The 17,781-nt window shown below is 41.3% G+C and overlaps 1 long non-coding RNA gene across 1 annotated transcript; it reads left to right on the top strand.

Annotated features, from left to right (window-relative positions):
- The first annotated feature begins 1,972 nt into the window (after positions 1-1,972).
- LOC105281856 lies at positions 1,973-16,526 on the top strand. The gene is made up of 6 exons (XR_002193480.2): positions 1,973-2,261; positions 9,470-9,676; positions 9,742-10,597; positions 11,432-11,640; positions 14,811-15,085; positions 15,189-16,526. It is a non-coding gene; the product is annotated as an uncharacterized LOC105281856 (long non-coding RNA).
- The last annotated feature ends 1,255 nt before the right edge of the window (positions 16,527-17,781 follow it).

The following is a 17,781-nucleotide window of genomic DNA, read 5'->3' as shown; positions in this document are numbered from 1 at the left end:
CTGCGATCGCACCCGAAACGTCGCAATATGTTTCCTATAATAATGAATATTCGTGCGATATGATTCTTACGATGTAATAACATTTTCTCATACATTAATTGCATTTATAATACGAATTTTTATGTTTATACATTCTGTTCGTAAAATTTTATAATTTTTTATAATTAATTCTTGTTTTATAATTAATTAATTTGAAAGAATAATATTGGATTTAGCATGTGTAAGCACTTTGATAAAAATTGTTTTTGACAAGACAGCAATTTTGCGATATATACAACACTGATACATGCAAAGATTAAATATTCCAAGAATCGAAATTTCTTGTATGTTACCCTTTCTTCCAAAGGGATTATTTATTATAATATTATCGACACTTCGAATCACGGACTCTTGTCGTGTAACAACATCAGGAGGTGGCTGCTGACGATGCAGGGTGAAGAAGAAGAGAAGAAGGGGAGGCTAGATGGAGTGGGCAAAAAATCGGGCATAAAATTAACAGTATACAGTCTGCAGAATGCAGTTTGTTGCTCGGCAGTAATATTTCACGAAGGTTTCCCCTGCGGGGCAGAGTGGGTTCGTTCTCCAGGGGAGGGCGCTAACAATGGAACCCTTTACCGAGCCCCCGGTGCCCAGAGCCAGCATCCATACATCATCATTCATACTGGAAAAAAAGCCGGGGGCACCTTTGCAGCGTCCAGAGGGGGAACCACATAGCTCTCGGTGTCGCACCGAGATTCCGCATCTAACACATTTCGCGAACGTATGTATCGCGAAATTACGTCATGTCTTATCAGAAAAATAATTTCCAGCGATTCCTCGATTCTTCGATTTCGCCGCTCGCGATCTCAATAATTGCGACACTGTTTTTCGTAACGTTAACCGATAATTGTATGCATAAAATGAATTTAACATTAGTCTCAGAACAACTCGGAATAAGAAAAAATTTCTAAAGGCTAGAACTTTTTCATTTCTGAGTTTACGGTATTTTCAATAGCAGAAAACCCTAGGCAATATAAAAAATAATGATATCATCGACTCAGAACTCCTCTGAGAAGAAAACAATTTTAAACTCGATAACTTTTTCATTTCTGAATTTACGGTATTTTCAATAGCAGAGAACTCTAGGCAATATAAAAAATAATGATATCATTAACTCAGAACTTCTCGGAAAAGAAAAAATTTCTAAGGGCTAGAACTTTTTCATTTGCGTGTTTAAAGGATTTTTAATAGTCGAGGAATCTAGGCAATATGCCAACTAACAATATAAATATCACAGAACTCCTCGGAGAAGAAAAATCTTTTAAGCTCGATAACTTTTTCATTTCTAAATCTAAAGGATTTGCAATAGTCGAGAAATCTTGGCAATATGCCAATTAACAATATAAAAGTCTCAGAACTACTCGGAAAAAGAAAAAATTTCTAAGAGCTAGAACTTTTTCATTTGCGTGTTTAACATTTTTTTTACATAATCACGCGATACACAAATACGATTCTTTTTCCGATACGCTGCGCAGAACGAATTTTGAACGGTTTTTCTTTTAAATTACAGCGTGTTATTTTTCGTGGTCACTGTGTTTTAGGAAGGCAGTTTTTACCCTTTTGACGGGTGAGCTTTCTACAAAAGGGATCGCCCGTAAACAATGACGAGCAAAAGTCACTACGGTGAGTTAAAAAAAAAAAACGTGCGAATCCGCGATCAACCAAGGGAAAGCTAGAGAAGCCTTGATGATTGAAGAAAGACGCACGATCAGTGAATCCTCCCATCGATCACGCGAGCCGTGACACCGAGCTCGTCAATATCGAGAAAGGACACGACGAGTGAAGTGAGAACTTTAAAAAGGAGAGAGAAGTACGAGCGACGAGCGCGTAATCCGCTTTCCGAAACGAAGCAACCCCTTGCGTAGACGGCGACCCATCGGCAGTGTCATAGCACGGGTGACTGATTGTAAAACCATAGAGTAACCCGCAAAGGGTTGCGACGCGGATCGAGCGAAGCGAGAGAGCAAGAGAGTGGAGTGCGGGAGCGCGCAGGAGGGAGAGAGTTTTAAATTGCGCCCCTTAATCGACGTGTAATCCTCTACAACCGTGACAGCCCGGACATAATGCGCGCAACGAGAGATGACCAGTTTGTTTTCTCTGGTGGATAATGGGAGGTGCTGGATGATGGTGTTCTATTCTTTTTCACTCTTGGCGACGCCACCAAGGAAAATCGAGGACCGATCGTGATAAGTCAAGCTCAAGTTTCAATTGCAGCAGCTGATGTAAGTGCTGTTGCTTTAATAATTCTCTTCCCAATTCTTTTTTTATTTTTCTGATTTCTTAGTCACGCTTATAGCTCCTATTTTTGTCTTAATTCTCATCTCTTTGTAGTTAAGAGTTTATCTCGTATACTTTGGCTAAAAATAGGTAATAAAGTTCAAAATTGATACTTCATGTCGCTCCCTTCAGTTTCCTTAAATTTTCAGAAGCACTTTGAACACGTTGCCTTGAATACATTATCTTAATTACATTTAAGCGTGATTCGAGCGTAGGCAGGTAACACCTGATCAATATTCCGTTCGATTAGCATGACTTAGGGCAGTCTTCCAGAAGTATGATCTTGATCGCTCTTCCTTCATGCTTCGCTAGCTCCAGCTGCCAACCTAGTCGCAACTCTGCTGAGCCAGTTTACTTTTTTCTACTAAAAATTGTAACAGTGCACAGCGAGGCGTTCTGTTGCTCGAAGGGTGTTTTCACACCCGGGGTATTCGCTTCTTTTCATAACACGGCACGCCTGTCACGCTTTCGTAATCCATTAACTGTCATAGCACAAAAAAAGAATAGCAAAAGAAGCAGATAAATTTTAAGCAAAGATGATATACCATATAAAAATAAAAAGAACGCAAGTTGTACTTATTTCGTTGCAACCCTAGTGTTCGAAGATTCGATTTCAATTCTAGCCGTTCCATTCGTCATAACACTTGAATAATCGATTAATATTAAAGAGCAAACAGAACTTTTGGATTTACGGAATACAGTTTTGATTTAATACAGATTGAACGGTGCGCACGTTGTTTACGCTCTGTTTAATTTGCTCGGATGACGTGTGTGACAAGCGAACGAATTAGAATCTGATTACCATTCGTCTCCGAACGCGCGTGGCAGTTCATAATCTTCGGGGAGCGGGAGGATTGACGTGCTCGCATTATCGCGTGCGAGGGATTTCCATTCTATGCGCGCGTTCGTCCGGAAGGACGTTTTTAGGGCGCCGAAACTGCGGGGGTTACAGGTACCGCCCCAGTTGCAAGACACCGCTCGCTTCATGGTACGCGCGATTGTCGCGTGTAGGGGATGACACGGAAAACGGGGCCCTTCCTGCCCGACTGAGCCTTGTTTTCGGGAAAAATGTTGCGATTTTTATCGCTACCCCGGTTTCTCCGCGGGGATCTGATCCTTTGGGAATTTGTGTTTTCCTTTGACCTCGACAACTTATGACGAAGGGTCGTAAAAGGGAGATAAGAAAAATACCTACCCATGAGGCTGTGACAGTAAATGGATTTTAATTAAATTCGAAATATATAAATAAATTCGAAATATGTATTGTGATATCAATAACAAAACTTATTAATTTATATAAAAATTTTGAATTATAAATATTTGTTGAAGAATTGAAAGAGAGTAAAGTTTTGGAGAGAACAGAGAAATCAAAATTAGTTATAGTAAAAATATAAATTTTCTTTATCAAACTGATTTTATATGATTGATATTTTTATTGAATTATACTTAATTTTAAATTAATTTATAATAAGTCAATTTAACAAAGATAAATGTTGTTTCCGTAACATTCCATAATGTTTAGTGCTAGATTATTATATAATATATTGAACGATTGGATCTTTTTCAACGTACTTTAGTCCCTATTTAGTTTATCTTATAGTATGGCATCATGATAGAGAAGCAACGGTGCGTGGAACCTCTTCTCTCGACGATATTATTTCACGGGCAACAGCAACTGTTTTACTTGTTCGCGGACCGGACCACTTCGTTCTCAAGTGCCCAGCAGACATCTGCGATGATCATTATACTATACGCAACACGCGTGTTCATTTTTTATGGAAGACTCGTTTAGTCTTCCTTTAGTGAAGAAGATTGGCCCAAATGTTGCAATATAAATATATAATAATTCTCATTTTCCAGATATAAAATTCTCGTTATCTTTCGTAAATACATGAATATTGCATTCACATAAAATACATGATTTGTTAATGAACATACGTCAAAGAAGAAACAATTATTTATGATGAATAAAAAATATGAAAAGTTATATCTTACTTCCAAAAGTTACATGTGCTTGTAACTCTTGAGCGGATACCACGTACTATTAATAAAGCGGATAATTTCTGCGTTATTTGGCCTATATTCCTGGCCCCGAGTTCCTAAAGAGATAATGATCGCTCCTGGAAGGGCGACCGGTAATATAATACACCCTGAATCCCTCGGGACAGGAGAGGATGGATCCTCGCGGACCACGCGGACAAAGGTTCTCTCCCTCCCTTCGAGTATTCCCCAGAAACGAGCTCCCGTCTCTCGAATCGCTCCGGCCGTTTCGGATTTTGCGATGCGATGAGTCGATAAATCCCATTTTTATCGTAATCAATGACTCACGCGTGTGGAACTCGGCGCGAATCAAGCTTCCGCGTTACTTGTTAAAACGACTGCGTCGTGCGGATTACATCTTGCCTTGATGATGCATTAAGACAGGACGTTCTAACGTTTCCGTAAGTTCCGCATTCTCCATGAAAAAATTCAAGATTGAATTAAACGAAGAGGATATTGAAAGGAGCGTTACAGTATAGCTGCATATTTTTGCTCACATCGTGCAGGCAATGAAGTGTAATACATTAAGAAAAATCATTCAAATATTTTTCTCTCAGTATCTATAATCGATAATCGCTGTAGCGGGCGCGCTCCAGAGGCGAGAAATCGAAGCCGGCCACGCGAATCCGTTAGCATCTGAAGAACGCCACTCGCGATCTGCTCTCGGGCAGATAAACGAGACAATGGGGTGATAGTACACGAGTACGAACATAATGGTGATGGCCGCTGGTAACCGGGAACCAGGACGGGAGATTACGATCTGCCGGGCTATTGTGCGTCGACGCGCGTTTACGGCGCGCGGCACGCACAAGAGGTGGCTGGCGTTAACGTCAAAAGGCGTTACCCGCTCGAATTGGCTCACCTGGTGGTCGCGAAAGGTATCTGATCGTTCGCCGTACCCCGACCGCGATGAGATTCGCAGTGGATTTTAATGCGACCACTTTGTTTCACGTCTATCCACCCTTTCTCCGGAGCCCGGCAGACTCCTTTCATCCGCTAACGGAAATCGAATTTTCGTCGATCGAACTCTTAACCCGTGCCCCATTTCGCAGACTCGGACCCTCTAATACCCGCATTTTCGCGGATAAACGGAAGGAGAAGGGAAAGGGGAAGCTGTGCGGATCCGTTTTGCTATAAAATCCTGACACTAATTAATCCGAGATATTGGCAAAGCGCAATGCACTCGTTGCAGTTCGTGGGGGTGACTTCCGCTGTTTCCCTTCGTAGCATGCCCCGATCGATTGATCGATGCGTTCGATCGAATTTTCCCTTTGAAAAGCAATCGCGTAGCCGACCGTTTCATCCGTTTCGATGACATGATTCGATGCCACGAGTTCGTTTGTATCCGCGCGGCGGAGAGCCGTTATCTGAATTAGATTTAAGTGCGGGCGCCTATGATCGCATCCGCATGGGGGTGCAAGGGTGCCTTTGTGACGAAACTCTGTGCAGGAAACGATTGAAACCGCCCTCTTCCCGATGCACAAATCGCTGGACCAGCGACAATGACGTTTCAGAATTGTCTTTATGTGTTCTTTATACGCCGTAGCGTACTTGTTTCTTTTGTGATCGTTTATATGCGATATCGATTCGATAAAAACAGCAAAGTGTATCATTTTGCACGGCCGTGACGAATTTGTTTAAACGCTCGCGCAGATCTGTTTCGGTAGACTAGGTGCTTTCAATCAGGACTCTTCTGCAAACTGCTGCGGGCGCATCACGTGCTGCAAATATTTACGACGTGACAGGCCGGTCCAACAACCCCCGGCGATGTCTGTGATACCGTCCTGTACACTCCGCGAGCGATCCACCCTGTTGTATCGCTGCGCTTCCGTTGATCGCGGTATTGATCCTGTTTGAATCATTAATCAGATCAGTTCTGGCTGCGTCTTTGCAAACCAAAGTATCCGAATTAAAAAAAGAAAATAATACTGCAGTCACAAAAGTGTCTTAAACAAATGTTGGTAATTATGTACTTTAACGGACCCAGCCCCGATGACCTTGACCTTGACATATGCTGTCAAGGTCACCCTCCTGAGTGACCTTGAAGAAGTTTTAGCCGTCGCTCGTTGTTTGTTAAAAAGTTATAAACAAAGAAAGTTTAATGATTTCTCACGAATGTTTAGCTGTCCACGTGAAGCAAGAACATGATACGGACATATATTACAAAAGTTACCTTCCCGAATAACCCGCACTAGGTTTTAGTCGTCGATCGTTGTTTGTTAAAAAGTTATTAACAAAAATGTTTAATGAATAAAGCATAATTTTACGATACCATATAGGTCACGCCGGAATCCGTGGCGTGTACCAGGTGATCAAAATCTGCACGGTGAAATCTGTTACACTGGCCCCGGCGGGGGGGAGGGGCTTTGCCCTTCCCCCCGCCCTCCCGCGAAGCGGGCTGAAAACGAGCGTATGTGTCCGGGGCTCGAGTTTCGGAAAATATAACCTAACCAGGTTAGGTTAGGTTAGGTTAAGTTAAAGCAGAGAATACTTTGTATTTAACTGTTTGTGCTTTTGGTTAAAGTGAAGACTACTTTGTACTTATATTAAAAGAAACTATTCTATGTATTAACAATTCACTGCTTTAAATGACTTTCCTATCTTCGTTCATATACATATTCGTTGTTTATATCTTTCAATATTCAATATTCTTTCAAAATAACTACTATATTTTCGAAATTTCTTTTGTTAATAACTTTTTCATAAACAACGATCGACGACTAAAACCTAGTGCGGGTTATTCGGGAAGGTAACCTTTGTAATATATGTCAGTATCATGTTGTTGCTTCACGTGCACAGCTAAAAATTCGTGCGAAATCATTAAACTTTCTTTGTTTATAACTTTGTAACAAACAACGAGCGACGGCTAAAACTTCTTCAAGGTCACTCAGGAGGGTGACCTTGACAGCATATGTCAAGGTCAAGGTCATCGGGGCTGGGTCCGTTAAAGTACATAATTACCCAAATGTTTCAAATTTGGACTGAATTCGGCAAGAAGATTGCGCAAATGAGTCTAAGTCGTGTCTTAAATATTCAATATAACGGCTTATTCCGGTTAGCCAGTAGTCTGATGCTAATTCCTGTAATCGATCCGCAAAGTGCCACAAATAACGAATTTGCCGGGCGAGTAAGCGACACGTGGCGGCCACACGTGCGTGCGGCGGTGCAAAATCGCCGAGATTAACTGAGAATCTCTCGTTTGCCTATGATATCTCAATTACGGCCGCTTCTACACGCTGCTCTCTTGACACGTGTCGTCGGATTAGGGGTTGGTGATACCGACACGTGGCGAACGCGTCGGTTTCTCGCGCGCCTACTCTTCGGTTTCTCTTTCCGTTTGGTGGTTTTCGTTTATGCGTGGAGCGAGCTGCACGTGGCCGGCGTCGTTCGTTGCGTTAATTCGAGATATCCGTTTAAAGAGAGAAGATCGATGACGATGAGACAAGTTGACACGCGGCTGATAACGGTGGGAAAACGACGAGGGCGTGAAGAAGTGCAGAATTAATTATGTCAGACCGTCTGCTTAAAAATAATTTCATTTTGTATATTCGTAAATGAAATTAAAATAATTCTATAAAGTGTGCTAGTGCTTTGGTAGAATTCAATGCTGCATTTTGTTAAAAGATAAAGACACGTTTACTACTCAGCATTTTGTGAATAAATAAAATTTGAAATTACTCACAATTACCCTCGCAGACATACAAGCCAGATTCCAAGTGTCAATATGGCCACCCATTTGCTCATGTAATAATACAATATTTCATCTAAATGCTATTCTTCTATATTCCTTTTATCATTTTTTTAAGCCACTCATGTCGCCACGTGACATTCTGTTGCCGCAGATCGCCGATGATCGAATTATTATTTTATCGCCCGAACCGTTTTTTATCGAGACACCCCTTAGCCGCGAATAATTCTTGGTCGAATTGACACGCACTTTGTAGGCAAATACGCGCGCAAGGATGCGTCGTAACGACTTCAGTTCCGGCACGTGGCTGACACGTGTCGCGTGCGATAGTTCGCAGCGCGAACACAGTACGTGGCATGATTCCGGCCAATTGGCAGGAAAGGATTATCATTTGATATTAGGATGCGTGGTCTGTCAAATTATCGCACAGCATTTTTGTCACGGGGATCATTTTGGTAATCTAGACACGCGTACATAAGTAAACGTGGATAACAGACGTGAGAACTTTAGGTAATATATCGTATATCGAGATGATATAATATTTATGTCATATTGCGCTGCCGATCGCGTCCGCTGAATTAGCGAACTTTCTTTACTTAATTACTCGAAATTTATGTGGTTAATTGCAAAATGGTATAAGACTTTTTAGTTTACCTTAACGAGATCTACCTGCAGCAGAGCGATTGGACACTTTACGTGGGACACTCTGTATATAGCAATCACAATAACGAAAAATAATAAATATATAATAATAATTTCGACTCGTTACGACTCCTAAATCTGAAACAATTTTGGACCTTAACATTTGTCTCTCTTGGAAACAGCCTCAAAGTCGTAAAGACGTCTAATAACAAAAATGGTCTCGTTCTTTCGGGCCGAATGAGCGAGCGGGATGAAAATCTCGTTAAGCGGCTTAACTACCTTGAAATTACACGTTCGGTGGTTCACAAAGGTAGCGAGCACCCCCGTACACCGCGTTCTAATCGATTCTCCATGGTCGTCGCGACTTCGATTTTCCTGCGCTGCATTTCTCCCCTCGCTTCGAACCGCTGTGGAAAACGCACAACTATATCGTTCATGCGGCATAAATTCGTCGAGCCGACTGTCGTCCCACGGAAGCGTTTTTTTCTACCTTCCGGAAGCGATGTGCAATAAAAAATTAAAATGACGACCGTGATACCGATTTGTTCCTCACCGATTGCTTCCGGAATGAAGACATATGCCAGCAGACACGATGGAGAAATGCACGTTCCTTCATTACAAAAATGTTTTAGAAGATTATAGACGATAATATAGTTTAAAGTATTAAAATTATATTATATGAAAATTCTCAAAAGGAATAATTTCACTTTTAATTGCAAATTACCTCATACAAATTCAAAATATCCATCTTAAATTTTCTTGCAATGAGCCGATTTGTTCTAGATCGTACCAGAAGTCCGCATTTAGCTGTGAGTGACGTCGGCACTTTGCAAAAGGTACTGGAGTTCCTTTCAGAACTGCTTATTAAACTCCTAAGTAAACCGACCTGCCAAACGAGACGATGGTAGGTAGCGTCCAAACGGTCCTATCTTTTTTCCTTCAACCCTTTTAGGATCCATGAGGACATAACGGAGACTGTCTTCACCCACGGTACGGTTCCTGTTGCTTGGTATACACTTCCTGTTTCTTTTTCTCAACGATTTACGGTTATCCAGATGTGCGATATCAATATCTAACACACTCCCACGAGAAGTACACCGGGGTCGAAAGGAAAAAATTAGGAAATCCACCCTCGAGGACCTCCTCTTCTCATGCTCGATCTGGCGGATCGGCTACGTTCCAAGGATCAAAAGGATCCGGCCGAATCGATATTTCCGAAAGTTGGGTAAATCGAGAGAGTACATCGCGCCCGGCCGAGAGATCCCGTCGACAAGGGCAGGAGGGAATTGGGGGACTCAAGAGCGCGAAAATCCTTTCTCGGCGGCTTGTCTCAGATCTTCGCCGTGAAGTGGCGGATTTCAAAGGACCCGCGCCGCGCCTCCGGCTTCTTGGTTCTGCGTCCTACGAAACGACCGTGAAATGGGCGCACGCTTCACCGGGATTTCGGGGTGGCCCGGGAGTAAGGGAGAAGTGGCGGTCAGGGCGTTCGCTCCGTGAAGATGCACGTAAACGTGTGCGTGAGAAAAAGCGCGGAACGAAGGAAATACGTAACTCTTGAGGGTCGCCGGACTTGAGGGAGAATGATCGAGGAGAATGATTTTGAAATCTGACCGTTTTATTTGAGAAAGATCTTGGCAATGACCGTATAAATACCATATAAGAGAGATTTTATTAATTATTATTTAAGGGTGTAAATTACAGATAGATTAGATGGGTCAAGCGAGTAAAAGCTTTTTTGTCGATCCTTCGATGGATCAAGATGGATAGTGGACGATTTCATTAACTCTGCTTGCCGATGGACGGACGTGGATGAAATTTAAACTCGTCGGCAGATGATTCAATAGACGAATGGACAACCGGACAACCGATGGACGAGTGTCCATCGTCTCCCATTACATTTCGAAATAATTAGTAAGTTAACATTTTTTACTTTGTACAGCTTTTATATACTTATTATAAAAATTCACTTTAAAAATTTTTTATATTATAAACTATGTACTTAAAATGACAGTTATTAATTTTATAATCTGTACCTCTGCTTGATATAATTCTTTAATTTTCTAAATGATAAAGTATTAACATGATGAAGTATTAATAGCAAAACGATGATTTGTCATCACGCAGAAATTAATAGCATACAACTAGATTTTCGTTATCGGTTACTTCTGATTGCTTTTAACGCGTCGCTTGCTCGGAACGGACAGTTATCGTCCCACACACGGTGCAATTGTTATGAAATAATGTACCGAGCGGCGTTGATGAAAGAGCGAGATGGCGAGCAAAGGGGTAAGGTACGTTGCTGGGGCTGAATGATCGTAATCAAAGCTCGAGTTGGTGTGTATACCGGGAGAGGGACACGTCACTTTTGTATTTCCGGTGGTGCTCAATATCCGTGACTGGATTGAGGCAGATAATGAGCGACGATTAAAAGTATGGCGCCAGATATCTTGAGCGTAATGTGTACACTAAATACGTGATTAAAATAAGGAAGGAATAACCAAAATTACGAATAAATTCAGCATTAAAAATTTTTAAATATGAAAAAGGAATCTTTGAAAATTTGATTTAAGAATCTGAAATAATTACTATCTGACAAATTATATAAATCATGTACAAATCTAACTTTCTATAAATTTAATATCTGACCTATTTGAGTTCTGAGAGTTCATAAAAAATAAGATTTATATAAAATATATTCTCTTAAATTATATATTTATTTTTCCTAACGTATTTGTTTTCTCGTAGGTTTCACTGTTCAAATAATAACTCTATCGACGACGTTACAATTAAGTCAAGGGAATTGCACTAGCAAATTCTGATGATCGCCATCGACCTCGTTACAAATTCCCTCGAGAATCGCCCGGAGGATCTCCCGCGCGCAGGACGCTCGCAGAATTTCGCCTCCTCACTCCGGCAGCATAATTCATCGCGGGAACTGCGCGAAGTGCATCAAAGTAAGAACCACTGCGATTCGTAAGTACGACACGAAAATACGGACAGATGGCTTGTTCGATCCCTTTGCTGGTGATGGTGGACGTGCGATGGTGGCGACGGTGTTGCTGATCGCGCACACATTAGCATCGCCGTATACAGGGTGCTCAAGAATCATCAGCAACCCGGAAGCAATCGATTCTTTCGCGTACAAAAACACCGCTTTGAGAATGTGTATGTTTCATCTCGTTGGATTCTTGATCAGCCCTTGGATTCGTGCATTCTCTCGGATCTGTACTCTCGCTGACCCTTGACCCTGTGCCTTCACAGATTCTCCATGAACTTATTTTGAAATTAACAAATTTTCCATTTTGCATTTCCTTATTTTTTCTATTGCGCAAATTTAAAGAACGCGAAGGGTCTCTCGTCAACGGACGATTTTCTCGTCCCTCGCCATTAATTTCTCGAGCACCCTGTACGCTCACGACGAGTCACCAACGAATCCGCTCCGTGTGGGCGACACACACGTACATACACACTCACATGTACGCGCTAAACAATAGTTAAATCAGGACGAGGGGCGACCAAGGGCGCTGTGGGTGTTTAATGAGCTGCCAGCCAGTGACTGAAGGGGGATGACGAGAGAAGTTCGCAGGGGAGAGGTCCCTGAATTCGGGATTTCGGGGTACCCGGTGCGGCGGGTGCGACGAGGACAGGGGGATACGCGTGGGGCACGAGCTACGGCACCACTTGACTGCTTATGGGACCGGCACCCGTGTAAAGTGTAGGAATAACATTGAATATATTTAAAAGGATCCAGAGCGCGCTTTTCGATAATTCCGACTTCGGGGTAGGCTGACGATCATGCGTCACCTGATCAAGTAGCAAGAGTTGACTTTGACAAATGCAAGCACGATGATCAATATGGAGCTGGAATGTAATCTGACCTAAAGACGAAACGAAATATAATTGAAGAGAGTTATAATTTATATATGTATAAGAATTAAAATAGTTTCTCCTAAAAAGGTTTAATAATTCTTTAATCATTAAATGATACATAGATTTTTAATATTGTAATGACATTTGATGAAAATCTGAGTAACATCATATTTATGATTAGAAATTTCTGCAGTTTTATGCGAAACATAATTTTGGAAAAATATCTTTATGATAGATTATTATGCCTTCATGCCATTTCACTTTCGTGTCGATCAGATTTTATACTCAACTGATTGCCGATTTGTAGCCGTTGTTCCGCTATTCAGAAAAGTAACGTTCCCGTGAAATAAGACTGGTAGCTTCTTCCCATTGAATGTGCTTCGTGAAAGCGCCGCGTATGATATTAAATTACTACTTCGCTAGCGGTAGTTAGCGATATTTCAAAACGATGAGCTACGCTTGGTTACTATATTAAATTACTATTTGCAGACGATTTGAACAGTTAGGGAAACCGCTGGTTCAGCGATTCGATAATTGGCGATCCGTCAAAAGGAAACTCTATCCATCGTTCGTACAAATACGCTTTTTAAGGGTGAATTTCAGATCGACCGAATGTGTAACTGTAGATAGCTACAAAAATGACGAACAACCTACACAAAATGTTCACGTCAGTCTATACTATCTCGAAAGTATTTACTGAAATAATTAGATACCGTTAGAATGACATATTAAATTCATATTGACATTTAATAATCAATTTTAAAATTATCGATGACATTAATAGCGACGATAGTGATACAGCAATAACGATAATGATCAAGTCAAGCGCGTACGAGGATAAATAGTTTGTTTCAACGAGTCTGCTAAGCCCTATTTTACTAGGGTTTAAATGAACTGTCTTTTTTCGATCCCCTCCTCTCGATTCGAATAAAACTCACGCAGATACGAGACGAGAGATCAAACATACTTTCAGTGCGCCTGTAATCCTGCATAAGCTCGGCCCTGCCAGCCCAATAAAACGCGCGCGCGCATTTAACAATGAAGGTAAATCAGTGATTTGTCCGACCAGGGCTTTGGCGCGGGCTTAATCCCGGTTTTACATGTGATTAAAGCCCCGGACGGAAGTGTCAAGGCGGTTGATGCCATTACGAAAGTGTACCGTTCGCGTCTAATACCGTGCAACGCTGCAAATAACCGAGTAAGTCGAGATTTAATTAACCGGGTGGTCCCTGCGTGTTTACCCTTGTCGCAACTGCGTATTTATTTTATAATCAACTAAAAATCAATAAATTATTATAGCAATTTTTTAATTTAAATTTAAATTGAATGAACGTAGAATGAATATTAAGATATTGAATGAATTTTGACGGTTGAATAGACATTCGAGCAACTTTCCAGGCCTGTGCACGATGTCGCGATTTGTGTTCTGAAGTTCTGGAAACCGTTCGCGTTACTTCGTGTCGAGCATCCGAGAATGTCGTTGTCATCATCGTCGTCATCGTGACGGACACTGATTCGCCGCCGATATCTACGATGTCAGGGTTTACGTCGGGGTGGCAATCGGGCCTGCGATCTGCGATCGACTGCTCGCGATCGAGAGCCTCGCAGTTAAACCCGAAGCAGCAACCCACGTCAGTGCGGGATGAATGCCCGGCTGGGTCAGGCATTCTTCAAGTAAATTATAGTCTTGAATGGGTGGCGCGGCAGGGGGTTGGTTGGCACGCGCACCACTGGGGTACACCTGCCCCCCGTAGACATCTGTCCCCCTATGCGTCTGTGCGCTGGAGTCAAACTACGGGGTACGTACCCGCGTATGTACGTGAATACGTACGTATGTACGTATGTATGTGTGAGTGTGTGCGCACAAGGGGTGTGTGTGCGTGCGACGCGGCAATTCTCGTTTCAAGTCTCTGTCATCGACTCGGCGTTTTGCGAAACCGTCAATTTTCGCCACACCAATAATTATCAAGCGGCAGAATAACGGTTATTGGATAACATTTTTGCATGGAGTTGTTCCGGAGCGTTTGTTGCAAAACGTAATTAAATCCTTCATTGGTGTCGCTAATTTTCGTAACATTGACGTACATTAATTCATTGCGCGCTTAATTTCTCGCTTCGTTTATCCGGTGATGTATCATGCAAGACGAGGGTGTGCGCGTTAATATACGCGGTCCATTCTAATTAATTTCATGAATCTTGGGGTCGCGCGGGGGCCCGATTGGCCGCAACTCAAATAAGGCTTTCCATATTTTAGCGCGCGCGAGTCACCACGAATGGAGGAGCAATGGTGAGAGTTCTATGGTGTATCGGGGTTAGTCGCTCGACGTGGTAGCCAGTATTGTTCGTGGTTTACCACAAAAGCCTGCAAATGCCAACTTGAAAAGCTGGCGGCTACCCTGCGTACACGCGTCTAAACAGATGCGGAAATACGATGCTTACCGAATTTTCTGCTGGCATACGAGCTGACGTGTTGTGTGCCTGCAGATTTCGATTTTCGACGGAGCAATCAATAATTACAGTTAATATAAAGTAAGTAAAAAACCATAATAAGCGATTTTTATATTTTCCTCTAACAATTATTTCATAAAATATTTATTACATATTACATTTTTCTAATTTATTGTTCCCATAGAAGCAATGACCGCACATGCGATATCTCTCTTTCGTTTAACTAATACAAAATTTGTTGATTTGCTGAGTTCCGCTCGGAAATGACTTTGAAGCGATTTGTAAAGCAAACTGAGCACGAGTCGCGCTTGGAGAACGTCGACCTTCAAAGGCACGGCCATTAATCTTCGATTAAGTGCTCAACGATCGGTCAAGGTAATTTCACGAGTTTTCCTGAATTAGGAAGGACCGTCTCACCCTCCCGGCTGCTGTGCCCCCGTATCCGTGCCCGATTCGCTCCCTTCGTGGCCGTGTCGCTCATGCTCTACAGGGGAATCGTCGTCTCCGTCAGCCACCAGTATGTCACCATACAGACCAGCGCGCCGGTACAATAAGGGCCGACTGTGGCGATCGATATGTGCACTCGACGGAAACGACCCAACGAAAGGTCGATCGAAGTGAAATCACTGCGTCTGCGAGCGTAAAAAATAATATTACGCATCCAGAGAATGACGGGGAGTCATTATGCGCTTTATCTTTATCCTGAAGAATCGGCCCGTGTTTTCTTATCTTCATGAAACTCTGTCGTACATTTTAAAGAAAAGAGCTGCCTCGCTTCTGTTAAATGAACAGCGAGGAATAGGTGTTTAAAATAATGTCGCTTTATAATTAGTGACTGAAGAATATTAATTAACACTGACGGAGATTTTCAATATTATAGAAGGACGTTCTAAAAATGGATATGATAAAAATACAGGCGATGGACGTTTGTTGCGCTCGCTTTCACGTTATTATCTTCTTTTTTCAACCTGGCCGGTTATGTGGACATAGTTACGGGGTGTAAGCCCTTGGCAAAAACTGATTGAATCCCCCAAAATCCAACACCTTTATGGATGCTGGCCGTCTGTCGCGCGCTATGCACACATTGATATATCGTCCGCATAATGGCGCCATTGAGGCATTACTATTATTGGCGAGATTTGGGGAAAAACGATCGAGCGTACTAACGGATTCGTCGCAGCTTGCACGCTGTTTGCAAATAGATCTTGTATAGGAAAGTATTGTTCACGCAGCAGTTATCTTGATGGATCGGTGTGCCTAAATTAGCGATCTGCAAAATCGTCCAAGCTTGTATTTATTTCCAAGAATTAAACTTTTATGTGGAAAGAGAGAGAGAGAGAGAGAGAGAGAGAGAATAGATTCATGCAACAAACATATTAATCTTTCTAATTGGAGAAGTATGACTAACAACATCTCATTGATGACACAAAAATACTGTATTAAGTTTATATCAAGAATTTTATAAATAAAAAGTGAAGGCGAATAAATCTGATTTAAATACGAAAATGTTTCAATGCAAACATTGAAATTGAAATCAGAGAAAAATTAGTAATTTCTTTGCGTGTAAAATAATTTTTATGATCAGATAAGATATATATGTAATATAAAAAAATTAAATAGAATAATAATTAATACAAGTAAAATAAATAATGTACCGTGATGTAATTTCTAGTTGAATAATAGACTGCAATAGTCAATCGAACATCATTGTTATCACAGCGAACGGGTACAGAATGGATCTCGAAAGTTGAGCAAAATTTTCTCGAGGACCAGACAGAAAAATATTATCCTTCCATTTTGGATGCCCCGAGCGGCTGTTTTGACAGATCCTCTCTCGCTCGCTCTCCGTTTGATCGAACGATCGAACTCACCTATTTATTTTGCTAACACTTGGCCGTCGTGCTACAATAAGGGGGCCCTCACTTGCTCTCGTTATGTAAATTGCTTTCTTTATCTAGGTACTTTTGCATAATAACGAGCTATTGTCTCTCGAGTGCGGGAAAATTTACGCACGCTTGCGGAAAATTCTTGTAAATAAATTTCCATTGTTTAGATGTTTGGAAAAAGTATCAATCTCTTATGAACCAATTTTATATTGCTTCCCAAGCTTTATGTAATTTTTAAAATATAATAATTGCCACTATTGTTTGTTAATATAATGCATTCGAGCATTTATATGATCAGTGTATTCATAATGTTTGTAGTAGAATAGTATAGTAATAGGAAAGAGCTACAAGATTACGTGAGAATAAAAGAAATGCGGGATTTATACTCGAAGATGACTGGCTAATTGTGAAAATTGGTTGTATAACACTTATGTCAATTGGACGTTTCGCAGTCATGTTTTACGTGCAATCTCCTGGATTATATAGGTAGATGTAACTTCAGAGGCATGATTTGTGATACATCTGCTCTGCGGTGGCTTTGCTGCAAGACGCGTGTCCTGGCACGTGCTATGGTACATTCTCGAGCTACCATTCCATTCCTGTAAAGTGGATTAAGGCCATTACGTTGGGAGAGTGCAGCCAATAAATTGTGATCTCTTATCCACTATAACTTTTCAATTTTTAATGAAAAATTAATAATATATTATTGAATAAGATACGAATGTAAAGAAAACATAGTTGCTTATTTTTCTATTTTTCTATATCTTACTTAATCTTTTATATTCTACTTTACAATTTCACGTAATTTTGAATTTCATAATTATGCATTTTACATATAAAACATGTATGATAAACGCGAGATGCAGGGGAAAAAAATAGATGTTCGACATG

This window comes from Ooceraea biroi, chromosome 6 (genome assembly GCF_003672135.1).
Source record: "Ooceraea biroi isolate clonal line C1 chromosome 6, Obir_v5.4, whole genome shotgun sequence".
Taxonomy (NCBI): domain Eukaryota; kingdom Metazoa; phylum Arthropoda; class Insecta; order Hymenoptera; family Formicidae; genus Ooceraea; species Ooceraea biroi.
This window is presented reverse-complemented; position numbering and strand designations above follow the sequence as displayed.